We start from the raw sequence: 14422 nt of genomic DNA on the forward strand, positions 1-14422 counted from the left end.
CCTTTTGTGTCAAACTACATGTTGAAGCACCAGCAATCTCCTCAAAAGTGAAATGTGTAAAATTGTCACTCTTTTTGCCAGTATGTTGAGCGACAATGCAGACATGATGTGTCATTGATAACAAGACCACTTTGTTCACTTTGTGAACATTCTCAACAAAAATCACCATTGATCCATTTATCCAAGCAGCGGATTTAATGCTTCGGTAACCCGCACAGTCTCCTACTGCAAACTACAGTCCTCTTCGTACAAGGAAAACCATGACATTAAAACCATGTTCCCTGGTTAACTGAGTGAACTCCTTACTGGCGTTAAGCACAGCGACCGCAAACACACAGGCACAAAACCCCCTAAAACAGAACTATCAAACTTACAACACACACCACTTACAACATTTACAGATATAGAAAAACACTCACAACTGCTCTCACATAACCGTTCAGCACACTCACTCTTTCCACTCGGAGACAGAGAGCGAGAGAGAGAGAAAGAAACGTTGACAGGTACACGACTTGAAGTAATCAAAGAAAAAGACACTTAGTGAAAGGTAAGGCGTAAAGATGAGTTTTTAGTTTGGATTTAAATACTTTAACAGTCAGACAGTCTGATGTCAGCAGGGAGGTTGTTCCAGAGGAAGGTGGTACGATAAGAAAAAAGGTTCTGCTGCCGCCCTACTTCTTTTTAACTCTGGGGACAGACAGGAGCCCCTGTACTTTGAGAACCAAGAGCAGGGGGTAGAATATAAGGTTTAAGGAGATCCGACAGGTGTGAAGGCGGCTGCCCATTTAGGACGTTGCAAGTCATCAAAAGCACCTCAAAGTGATAGTTCAGGTTATTTGACATGAAGTTGTGTGAGGTACTTATCTATACTGTAAAGTCAGTGTATTACCTGCAGTAGATTCAAATCAGCGCACTCCCAGCTTGGAGACGCAGCCAGGAGTACCAACACAGAAACTTAGCCATATACTGTTGTGGACAGGGACAGCTGCACAAACACGTTTTAGACACTTTAAAAGAATATAATTGGCCAAGAGGTGAAATACAAAGAGACAAAAACAGTGGACCAAGAACAGATCCCTGGGGTACTCCAAATGTCACGTCAGAAAATATTGATGTAGTATTATGATAGGAAACACACTGTCTTATTTTAGATGAAGACTTTAAGTATGTGAGAGCCAGGGCAGTGACGCCAAAACTGGTTTTCCAGTCGGCATAGGAGTATGCAGTGATCTATGGTATATCAAAAGCTGCATTGAGATCACGGAAGAGATGCACAGAGGTGGAATCTCAATCCAGTAAGCGGAGGATAATTTACCACTTAATCAAGTTAAGTTTCAGTGGTGTGACAGGTCCTGAGAGAAGGTTGGAAAGGCTAAAAAGATTACTGTCAGATATGTGGGTTGAGAGCTCCTGAGATACAACTCTTTCTACTTTTGAAAAGAATGGAAGGTTAGAGACTGGTCAATAATTATTAAGAGACCCAGGATCAAGGTCTGGGTTCTTAAGTAATGGTTTAACCACAGCAGTTTTGAAGTTTTAAAGCGAAGAACCCATATGTAAGTGGAAATAATATTACTTGGATTGTAGGTCCTAAAACTGACCAGAAATCTTTATCTTGATTTTACCGCTCAAACCATAGAGGTCAGTGCAGCCATGTTTATCTTTCCTCCCAAAATCCAGTGTGGAATTATTCTTTAATCAGCTGGCTTGACAGTTAATGTGTGGTGTCAATGTGATAAATGTGGTATCAGTAGCTTATATCCTGCACCCACAACATAAATGCTTGTAATTAAGTTAACCTTTGTACTTCATTAGCAGCAGCTGTATTGACTCTCCTGCTATGTGTCAAAATTTCTGAGACAAGCTACTGTGCTGCAAAACATTAAACTCCTCACCTGTTAACTCTTTACTATTAGTGACTGTATTTTGGAGTCTTTTAAACATCAACCCTTTCTGCTTTAAATACACTTCCCAAAAGAGAATTATAAATTTAATCTACATTTGTACATCGCACTATGTTAAGGAATACATTATAAACATCCTGTCTACCACTGACACACATTTCAAACAGTACTTTCATCCTCTGTAAGACTTATCCTCCCTTTTTGATCTTTTTTTTCCTATTGCAGAATAAATTAGATCACATTTACTTCGAAACATTTACTACTTAATGATTTCCTTACAACCACTTTGTAAATGACATGCCACCCTACACCCTGCTTTTTTTCCTGTTACAAATCCAGCTGTTGTTTTCCACTTTTCCTCTGCTACTTTGTCATTTGGCAAGTCAGCAAAAACTGGTCACAGGTAGTCCAGAGCACTGAGCCACTTCATCACCTCCCTCATCCCTAGAGGAGCTCTCTGCCTCAACCAGACCTGCTGTAGGATGTTTGCACAGCCGTCAACTCAACTGTGGTAGCAGTTATGCTTCCTGCATTCGCACTAAAATCTCTAGCTGTCTGTGTGGCATTTTATGTTCTGTTTTAGGGAGCAAAATCTAAATTACTGAGCAATGAGCCTTTCCTACAGTAATTATTTATTATAATTACTAATTTTCTAACCTGATGAGCAGAGCCGCAGGCACAGAAATGAGGAAATTTGTAGAGATTCATTGCTTATAGATGAGTAAAAACAAATATGAATGCATAAAAAGCATTTCTTTCTTTGTTTTTTTTAAAACCTATTAAGTACCTAATAAAAGGCGACCTGTAGCCACATACTTAATTTAAATATTAATGTTCTGAGTGAAGATTTCCACTCTGAATGCTACTGGAGTGTTTTTGAGCAGCAACTTTAGTTAAGAATTATTTTGTTGGTTTGAGGATGTACTAATCATTATTGTAATAGCAACTGAAATAAGTGATTCATTGAATAATAAATATAAAGGGGGCACAGCAGTCCTAAAGGACAGCTCATCTCTATATTACGGGTATTTATTTGTGACCCTGAAATATTTTCTGTGTTGTACTGTTACTTAGTGCCAGTGGGTTTGCATGAATACTGTATTTTGTATTTGCTTTGGGTAAGGTGATATGTTGTTTTACTATATTTTTAGAATGCCTTTTTTAACATCTGGCCAAGTACAACAAATGTCGCATTCAAGGATAACTCTGGTTGTTTTTCCTGTTGATCAGAGAACACTGTCCCTCTCAAATGAACTAATAAACTAAACTAGAAAATGGAGTACAAATGCAGCAATTCTAAAATAACATCGACAAGTCCTCCCGCCTGAACATGAGTTGTTTGTCCCAAACCTCTGATACGACCTATAGGAGCATTTCCTGAATCTATGGCAGGAAATAAATTGTTAAAAATCACTGTTGAAAAGGATCATGGTTTTGGTTACAATAAGAACTTTTAGGTTAGGTTACCTTCATCATCATGGTAACAATAATGTCACAGGTTTGAGGGGTAAGTAGGACCCAAATGCAGCCAACTCTTGGGAGAACGGTTCAGACAGGTTTATTAGCAAACGTGAACGTGACATGAACAAACCCAGAACAAAACTGACGAACCAACACAGACAAAGGGGAGCACAAATACTATATAGACACAGGAGGCAAGGTGATTGCACACAGGTGAAACACATCAGGGCGGGGCAGACAATCACTACACAGAAACAAGACCACGGCAAGAAGCAAAAACACTGAGACACACAAGGAACCAAATTACAAAACAAAACAGGAAGTGCGAAAAGTTCAAATCAAAACTAACAAAAAGTGTCTGCCATTGAAAAACATGACAAATAATAAACATTAAGGTTATGAAACGGTCATGGTTAAAAGAAACAATTCTGACTATTGAAACAGGAAACAAAGCTGTCAATGTTTCATCAACCCATCTGTCCACCCTAACCTCCTCCCTATAACAATATCACCTGAGTTCCTTTTTTCCTCCTGTCATAATTACTTTGGTCACAATAGGGCTTTGTCAATTGGACGTAAGCATGAATTCAGCCTCCCACAAAGCTGAAAGAAGATTAAAAAAAAAAAAGATTCAACTGATTCTGTGAACCATAATAAGCTGTTGTTTAATTTTTATGAGAGAACATTCTCAATGATATTAAATACTTTAAATAAATATGTTTTACAACTCGGCAATGAATTTAAATTCATTCAAAATATTTCAGGAAGGCTGAAGGAAGGCCAGGGAGAGGGGGTGATCAAATGCCCTTATACTCATTATCCCTTTCCTGTTATATGGGATATATATATATATATATATATATATATATATAATATCTTTTCTAATATACCAGCATATATATATATATATATATATATATATATATATATATCACCAGCTGATTTGACTGGGTAATTCTACCTCCTGCCTGTGCAAATTAGAATCAAGTGGGTTAGTGCATACTGGTGTATTAGAAAAGATTTACCCACCTCTGAATGTGAATCTTAGTGAGGATGAGATGTAGGTGGACCTTCCTGCAGGAAAATAATTCAACTTACTGCAAATAAGACTCTCACTTGTCTCCAGAGGAAGAAAATAGAGTTGTTGGATCGGCCCAGTCGATCACCAGACTGAAACCCAACAGAACATTTGTGGAAGGAACTGAAGATGAAGATTCACAAGGAGGCCCAGAGGACTCTTCAAGCTCTAAAGACAGACCAAATAATATAGAATGTACCAACATCTTACCATAAGCATTGTCAGCAAAGAGTATGTTCCTACAGGAAGCATGATGAAGCTGTCAGGTTTCTCCACCAAGTATTAAATATTTTGATAGTGTACAGAACAGAGCAGAAAAAGATAAAAGGAAACATCTCCATGTCTTTTCGCCCCATTCTCATCTCATAATCATCTTTTTTCACAACTTTAATAAAAGTATTCTTTGTTAACATTTTGGCTCGGCCATTTTCTTTTTTTCCTGAGCAAATAACTCATCACATTTTGTAAGTTGCCATCTTGTCACTGCTAGTCACAGTGGCTATTGCTTTAATGCCCAGTTCTTGTTTTTTTTTCCTTTTTTGTATACACAGTATATACACAGTGTATTTTAACAATATTATCTCACTCTGTGGGGTGGGGGATAATTCACAGGAAAATACTATATATGGGCCAAATAAAGTCAAGGCAATTTTATGTATCATAACAGACTTTATCTCTGAGCATTTCTCATATAGAGCAGGTCTAGACCAAACTCTTTACAATATTATTGACAGAGACCCAACATTCCCGGGGAAACAAGCAGCTGAAGCATGACACTAGAAACAGGTAGAAACCTTGAGCAGAACCGGGTTGTGGGTGGGCGACCATCTGCCTCAACCGGTTGGGTTGACAGAGAGAAAGAGAGAGAGAGAGAGACTCACTCTTAAAATGTGACAAATATAATACTTTCTGATGTAATACTTTAAAAGATTTGTTGAATCCTGTACATCACAGAACTAGATGACAGCATATGTAGCTTCACAATATGTGATTCCATGTCACAAATTAAGGGACACATAATTAAAACAACATCACTGAACGTGAGAAATAATTATCTTAACGTAGTTTTTTGTACAACACACATGGAACACACGCATGCAACACACGTGATTACTGCTTTTTCCTTGTTCTTATTTATTTCATTTTACTTAATGTATTATATTCTTTTTTTGCTCATTTCATAATTGAATTGTATTTTCCTTGACACTTTGGTACAGTTGTTCACCTGGCAGACATTCATGCCAATAAAGCATACTGAATTGAATTGAGATCGAGAGATAGAGAGAGTCAGAAGAAAGCGAACATAGCACAATGCAAGTTCCACATCGAGGTCTATAGTAATAATAATAAGGAGAAGAATTGTAGTAGTGGTTTTTGAGCAGGATCATGGGGAAAATCATAGATTCAGACTCTACATCTTCGGAGGAAGAAATACCTGCAGGAAGCGACAGGAGGACAGAGGAGAGAGACAAAAAAGCACCGAACCATAGGAGAGAAGGTTCAGAGTTAGAAACATGTACTAACACATGAATGTGTACAGACGGAGAGGGAGAGGAGGAGAGAGGATGTCAGCGCATCATTGGAAGTCCCCCGGCGGTCTAGACCTATAGCAACATAACTAAGGGATGGCTCAAGGCAAGCCTCAGCCAGCCCTAACTATAAGCTTTATCAAAAAGAAAAAGTTTTAAGGCCACTCTTTTGAAAGGGTGTCAGACTCCTGAACCCAGACTGGAAGATGGCTCCACAGGAGAGGAGTCTGATAGCTGAAGGCTCTGCCACTCTTTCTACTCTTGGAGAAAGTAGACCTCCATTCTGGGAGCGCAGTGTTGTAGTAGGGTACTGGAGCTCTTTAAGAAATGATGGTGCCTGACCTTTAAGTGCAAGTCTTTATAGACTTGTTGGGTGCCTGATAATAAGGAATTGTAATAATCCAGCCTAGAAGTAACCAAAACATGGACTAGCTTTTCTGCATGTTTTGGGACAGGATGTGCCTGATTTTTGCAAGGTGAATAAGACACTCCTTGAAATTTGTCTTATTTGGGAGTGAAAAGATTGAGGATAATGCTGAGATTCCTTACTGGATGTCCTGGACGCCATCTATAGTATGTAAATGCAGCAGCAATAAGATCTAACAAGACAAGTATACACACAAGTCCCACAAGTCATTTGTAACTTTCCCTTGTGCTGTGTCTGTGCTATGATGCAATCCTAATCCTGACTGAAGATCCTCAAATACACTATTGTTATGTCCCACAACTGACTGCCGACTGCTTTCTGACAATCTTGATAGTTTGGATGAAGAAACTGATTTTAAAAAAGTTGGTGAAAGTCAACGGGTAAAAAGGTTCCTGTATTAATTGAAATTTTATCATTAAAGAAGCTCATGAGATCTTTACTGCTGAGAGGTTCAGGAATACATGAATCAACAGCTCTTTGTCATATAGCTCTTTGTGCTCACTTGTCTTGGTTGACATATGCTAATTGTTAAGCAGAACATGTTCTGCAATCGCTTTGAATCTTGTGTATTGCAGAGTCAGTTAACACTGAAATTACTGAAGGGGACACAGTGTCTTTCTTTCAGCTTTGTGGGAGGCTGAATTCTCCCTTCCTCCACCTGCCCTCCAATCTTCTTATTTGATGTGTTTCCCATTCTACCTGCGTTTATTTCCACTCACCCTTTGTTTCCCTGCTTCTTTTTTTTTCTCTACAACTGTCATGGTACCTGCCTCCTGTGGTGCTGCTCTTGCCCCTGTTCCCAGCAGTCCCCACTCTGACAGGTGACCTCATGGAGCATCGGCTTCACACGGCTGGCTGCATCCACACAGATGTGTCCACACTCGTCCTTTTCTGTCCACCCCCCTGAAATGTGGACCTCTACTGTCTACCCTATGTCGCCCTGTGGGTTGCTGCCCCTTAGTCAGCTCTACGTCCTCTGCTGTCTTCCTCCTTCTCCTTGCTTCCTTTCTCATAATTCCTTGTTCTTTGTTCCTTTTGCTTTTTGCCATAACTTTTGATCTGTGCTGGCTCACATGAAAATGTTGCTGCCATGTCAGCTTCTCAGACTTGATTCTTTTCTGCCTCTGTCTCAATCCTTTTAATCTTTTTTCAAATCCTCCTCACTCCCTTTCATTTTCTGTGTTTCCATTGTTTCCCAGTTCTTTTGAGTGTTCCTCCTCTTTTCCGTTCCTCCTGCCCCACACTCCACCTTTGTCAGCCCAAAGATGAGCTTTTGGCAGAAACATAATAGGATTTTCATATGAACTCAGTTGTGACATTAGCCCCAATGAAACATGAGCTCAGTTCTCATTAGATTGTCATTGGATTACTCTTTCTTCAACAGAGCAGAGTGCAGAATGTAAAGCCCCTGACGAGTTTCAGATTAACAATCAGGATGTTATAACCAAGTGCAATAATAATAATAGTCATGAGACAATGTCAGCCTCAATAAAGATTCAAGTCAAGATTGCAAAGTTGTAATAAGTTTCAATTTATTTATTTATTTTTATTTATCTTTTTTTTTATTTTCATTTAGTGACATGGTCAATACAATAAGGCAACATTGCTTAACCCTTGCGTATTTTGTTATGGACAAACTTGACCAATTTAAAACCTTATGCTGCCAAAAATACATTTATGAGTTACTTATCCATAGTCAGTGTATTACCTGCACTATATTCGGCTCCCAGTTTGGAGAAACAAGCAGGTTACTGGCACAGAAGCTAAGCGATGTACTGCTGTAGATGGAGACATATTTTAGCCACTTAAAATATGGCCAGATAAAAAAACAAATCAGTTGAAGTGTACGCTATATATTTAGAATATTTTCACTGCTTTATGTTTGCTTTCAAACAGCTGATATGCAGCATACTACAGTGTGCAAATGCATAGGAATTTGCAAGTTCAACAGTTGAGAAAAAGTAATGCCAAAGGAAAGAGCTTTACAAATGTTTTTTTTTCCACCTGTTTTCACAGATGAAAAATAAAATGTAATCCTGGCAACAATAATTTCTTCACTTACCTCTCCTCAGTATAATAAAATAAGAATGCAGTCCTAAATTGATGGAATACATCTTATAAATCTTGTTTGTGCATAAAATCACTTTGGTCATTTTTGATCTTAATCACAAATGATACTGTTCTTTTTAATTTAAACTTCTGAATGTTTTCAAATCAATACCCTGATTAAACTCTTGATGAAAAAACTCTTTGAAACGCCTTTCAATTTTTCCTTTAGTCTTAACAAGCCCAACTAATGAATAAATTGTGGTTCTTTTACTCCACTTTAAGTGAATGGCGCACCGTCAGATAAACCATAATTTCTAAAATCGTAGTCAGGAATGAACAAAGAGGGTGAGATGGTGTTAAACAGGATTTGTTTCATTTTAGTTTTGAACCATTTAAAAGAAAACTTCTCATTTTTGGAAGTAAACAAGAAATAAAATGAAACCTGCACAAGAATTAAATCCACAGTCACTTCTGTGAAGGAAACGTTCCCACTTGTTGAAGAACCTTGTTCACTGTTCAAGAAATGAGGGGTCATGACCTCCATCCTCCCACCCAAAAATGTGTGTTGATAACCCTCCTACTTTTGGAAATGGATTTCACAAGCAGGATGATAGTCCGTCTCGTTGGTACCTACAGGAACACAAACAGGCACACTCTCACACACACACACACACACACACAGACACACACACACACACACACTGTCACAGGAAGAAATACAAAAAAAAAAAAAACACACACACATATACATACACATTCCCTCCAACCTTGCAACAAATAGCACTTTTCTATAATTAATACTTTGATGCCAGTTTTACCAGTTGCCTGTGGTGGTGGCACGGAAGTCTAATCTGATGAACAAAGAAGAAGACGGGTTTAAGATTTTAACCTCCACTGCTCCAGTAAATATCCAGTGGCATAAACACAACCCCTCTCCCAAACAAACACTGAACCCAATACCACCATGCCTAATTAAATAATACCACAGAAACCCAAAGGAGTTCATTACACAGACTTAGATTTGCATTTTGTAAGATGCACAACTCCTCTAAACTTCCCAGGTAAATATTCATGTCTGCTCTATGTTTGCACTCTTATTGTTTAGGAAGAATCTGAGAGAAAACAAAGAACTGGAAGGTGACTTTTAGAAAATCAAAACACTTGGCTGGATTTGGAGAGCGATAGTGATGGTGGTGTTGGTGGTGATGGTGGTGGGAGGGTGGGGGTAGATTGTGGGTGAGAGGATGGAATTAAAAGTCGTCTCTTCCTCTCTAATATACAGTATTTTCCCTCTCTGCCTCTTTTGGAGCCAGGAAGACAATCAGCCAGCAGCAAGGCAAGGTAACCTTTCTCTAATTGATGTCTGTATGTGCGTGCAGCGCACCAGGCAGCCATATTGTGAAGGAGTCGAGAGTAGCCCAGGCCTCAGCATGTGGCAGAGTTTGACGGGAGGGGGTTGATGCAGCCTTGCAGCTTGAGTGATGCACCACAATCAGACGCCAGTGTAATGGGCACAGTCTGAAGAGGGGGCTTTAATTTCTCAACATACTGGAAACTCTGAAAAGTTTCAGTATTTTACTTAAAGCATTTATGCTGCCAACCTACCCATGTTACATACCTCCATATCCCTCTTGTGTATGACTCACAAGAGAGCTCCAGCTCTGGATTTCTCAACATTTTTCTCAACAGCAGTGAGCACGTTGCTATAGGAGTGAGACTTTATTGGGTTTAAAGGTTTAAACTGGTAAAAAAAAAAAACTTACAAGAAGAAGTGTAAGGAATGGATAAAACTATGAGTTGATATGCTCTAATGTAAGTTGTGAATGTTAGCATGTAGGCTAAGACAAATAGCTTACAACCTTTAATGACCAAGCATAACTTCCAAGGCTAAGGAACATTGGTTTGTGGGGTTACAAGCTACTTTAAAAAAGGCTGTTTTCATTGCTAGCCGATCAACAGTGTAGTATTTATGTGGAAGAGGGTCCTGGAGTTCATCAGTGTTTAGGCTAATACTAGCAGCTGTGATGTTTACACTAGCATTACCCAAGATAGAGTTAGGCTATTTGAGCTAGGCTTTTTGACAAACACGTTCAGTCCTCAAAGCCTTTTTTCTTGTAATGCTGAAGATGAAAACCTTCTGCTTGGCAGGGTCACATTATAATCATCAACTGGTGAGGAGGCTCATTGTTAGCTGATTTTAGTTTTTACCTTTTAGCACAATATCATGTATGCATCCATCAAGTGCAGATTAAGATCCCTAGATGATTGTCATTTTTGAAAAGATAGTGGGGGAAATTAAATGAATTTTCAATAAATTCATGGAGCTGTTGTTAGCTTGAATAGCTAGCTACAGCTAACAAAATCCGCTCTCAGCAGTTGTAAAAAGGCTGATGAAACTGATGGACACCAGTCAGTCAGATTCCTGCTTTTTCATCTGCCTCTATGTGAACTGAAAAACTAAAATAATATTAAGAATCTTATGCGATAAATCTGTCACCGTTATCATTGTAAACTGGGTATGTGCTATGCAAAGACTCAAGATTGACAGCCATATAGCGACGGTAGCTAAGGGGAGTTGATATTAGCAAGGGATCAATTACTTAACTGAATGTTTAATCACAAATGCTTTATGTGGGGCTCCTGAGAAGGAAGGGGGTTTTGAGAGTAATACAAATCCAAGCTGTGTCTGTAATGTGCATGTTATTTAAGGACCAAATGTAAGACAGCTGACTTCCAGGCATCTTGGCAGCCATCCTGGAGATTTCAGTAATAGCCATAATGGCATAATATCTAAATGTGATTTCTTTTTTAATTACATATAAACCAGCTCAGCTTTCATTTTAACTTACATACCCTGAATGTTAAAAACTTTTTCTCTATTTTGGAATTCACAGAATCCATTTTCCTTAGCTGATTAAACAGAAAATTGAATAGAAAACACTGGAGCTGTCCTTGGTGCTGATCCTGTCTGTAGATGATGGCGTTCTCCATGGTCCTGAAACAGCTGGTACTTAAATAAAAGCATGTTCAAGCAGGAAACTGTATTAACTGTCTGCACAGCTGTTTTTCAAACTACAGGGACAGCTCACTGATCTTTCTCAAACAGGAGAAGACAGCCACACCAGTAATGGCAATAATATGGGCGCTACAAGGCAACTTTAACTATTAATGCAGGGAACGGTTGCTGAATTCACTCTTTTCACTTTACACAAAATTATACATTGGAGCACCTTGGGCCAGTATTTGACTGTGTGTCAATTACTTACTCGACTGGAAAATTTGTGCCTTCCCCAACAACACCTTGGTTGTTTAAGGGTACTGTTTACTCATTAACATTAACATCCTCCACCCAAATCTTCCAGCCAACCTGAAGATCGGAATCAGCATGTCATGGTAACCAAGGCACGCAGGGTAACACAGACTGCTGCCTGTGTACTACTGCTCCTTTGTCTTCTGTCATATTGCTTTTCTTCCATTAAAAGCCGCCCATGTTAACAGTCTGTAATTTCGTCTGTGAATGGACCGCATTCTAATGTATTGTCATTGTGACTGTGGTGCCACAAAATTATTTATTTATTTGTTTATTGATAAACAAATATCCATAAACTTTTTTGTCCAAATTGACTTACATTATTACCACACATATAGTCATGCAATTTGGAATTCAGTGTTTTGCACAGGGGCATGTGGATCAACCACTTGAGCCACATCCCCCCAGAAACAGAAATCCACTTTAATTGGACAAGGTCTAAAACCTTGTGTCCAATACCCATCCAGAGACCAGGACCCTGCTCTTCAAACGTGTATTCACAAATTCAGGTTAACATGTTGCTCTCAGGATAAAATAATCCTCTTAATTCTCATTTAACTAATTTGGTTCTTGCACTATTACATGCACTATTTTGAAATTAAGGCAAAACCATGATCAGCATTCATGTTATTGGATGAGTGCTGATCATGTGATGCTGGGTGTATGATTGATGAAGTCCTCCCCATTGAAAATGCATGAAACCCTTCAGTGACAGTCGTAAGCCAGCTATGAAAATTAAACCTGACTAAAATCCCTCCAAAAGCAGCTTTAATTAAAGCATAAACAATATTCAGCTCCATCTCTCTCTGAAGTGAATCATTTAATAAGTTAAAAGGAGTTTATGTCTTTCTACTCACATCATCTCAGACTAATTTTGTTAATTGTTTTTAATCATTTATAAGTATAGGTATCTCTTCATTATGAAAATGAAATTGTGATAATTACACCAGAAGATCATAATGATTTCTCATTTATCTGCTTGTTTTCATCTAGATCTAACATTTATTTCCATCAACTATCAATATAAATCTAAGTAAGTGAGAATGAGAATTCACCCTAAAACGTTTAGGTCATGATTCACCTATTACTTGGGGACATGGCGACGGTTCAAAATGAATTTTAAACTCATGTCAAATCCTCAACATTCTGCATCAACAGAGAAACCATGAAGTAACAAGATGCAACATTCCTGTCACACATGTCTCTACTTGGATGTGTATCCACCAGAGTGAGCAAATTAATGATTATTGAACATAAGGTGGTGGATAGTGTATCTATAGAAATGACAATATATAGCTGTGTGAGCAGGCTCAGCAGGCATTCCTTGCTGATTCTGTAGGAGAATTAAATGGGTGGATTCAAATCAATCACAATCTGGCAATTACATGAAAGTCACTGGAGAGTGAACCTTCACAAGCTGACAGATGCATGGCAAGGTGTTATAACAGTGTAGTCAGTGTCAGTGCCGTTGTTGCATCACTCCTCCCAGTGATCCAACCTGTCAGAGGTAGGAGGCAAAATTAGGATAGCAAATTTAAGTATGTTTGTGTCTCTGATCACATCAGTTCAACACAAGAGAGAAAGAATCAGAGACCCTGACTCCATACAGGAATCACACTGTCGGCACAACTGCCAACTTAGCCTCAAAATTGCCATTTTATTTACGAGGAAGATGAAGTTGTGTTTACCACTGATACAGCCTCCAACCTGATATGGTGATCAAAAGAGGGAAGGTTTAGAGAAACAGCAAGCAGAGGCCAGAAAGAAAGAAGATGTACTTCCTGAGCTGACCGTTAAATTGTCCGGAATGGCTCCCTGTTATCCACCCGAGCTGTTTCTTTTGTTCCAAGTGTAATTTACCGTTCACAGTTCCAGGTATTTACTGAACCCCTGTGGTTTGTGGATGTTGTGCTTTTTCCAGCAGAAACCCATCACATTCAGACACAAGGTCACTGGTCTGCATAAACTTAGAGGGACTCACAACCATCACTGACACTAAAATGGCTCTGCAATGTGCATGATCAGTCACAACTCCCACAGCAGGAGTGCTGGGCAACACACAGCACTGGTTGTTACTGGGATCTGAGGCGTCGCAGTGTGTTTCATTTGAAAACACTGGTGGGTTTAAAAGTTGTTGTTTAAAAGTTATAAATTCCAAGGGTACCTCAAGGCTCATGACCCTCTGAGTGAAAACACTGAAAACACCAGTCAGTAGCTATAAGGGGAGAAATAAATCAAGTATATAATCTTACCAAGTCAGTAATATAAATCTAAAATCCAAGCTTTACACAAGCTGGTAATCTTGTTTTTGTCTCTCTGCTAACATCATTGCAACTGGAGAGAAGTACTGCAGAGTGTCTCTATTCAACTCTGATTTGTGATTTGAGTGCCAAAGGTCAGCTGTATAGGGCTCTGTGTATGTGGTGCTGTCACCTGGTGGGAGGGAGCAAATGTCACCATATTCTCTCCATGATAAATGACTTCCCCTCTCGTCACCACAAAATGTGCATGACACCGCAAATCACCTGTCAGGCTTGGTGTCCGACCTATGGCACACAATGAGCATGTGCACACATGCAACCTACACATAAACACATAAAAAGACACATTAACACTCAGTTCAGTTTATTGCGCTGGCAACAGCACAATCCCATCATCCTCATA

This window comes from Seriola aureovittata, chromosome 11 (genome assembly GCF_021018895.1).
Source record: "Seriola aureovittata isolate HTS-2021-v1 ecotype China chromosome 11, ASM2101889v1, whole genome shotgun sequence".
Classification (NCBI taxonomy): domain Eukaryota; kingdom Metazoa; phylum Chordata; class Actinopteri; order Carangiformes; family Carangidae; genus Seriola; species Seriola aureovittata.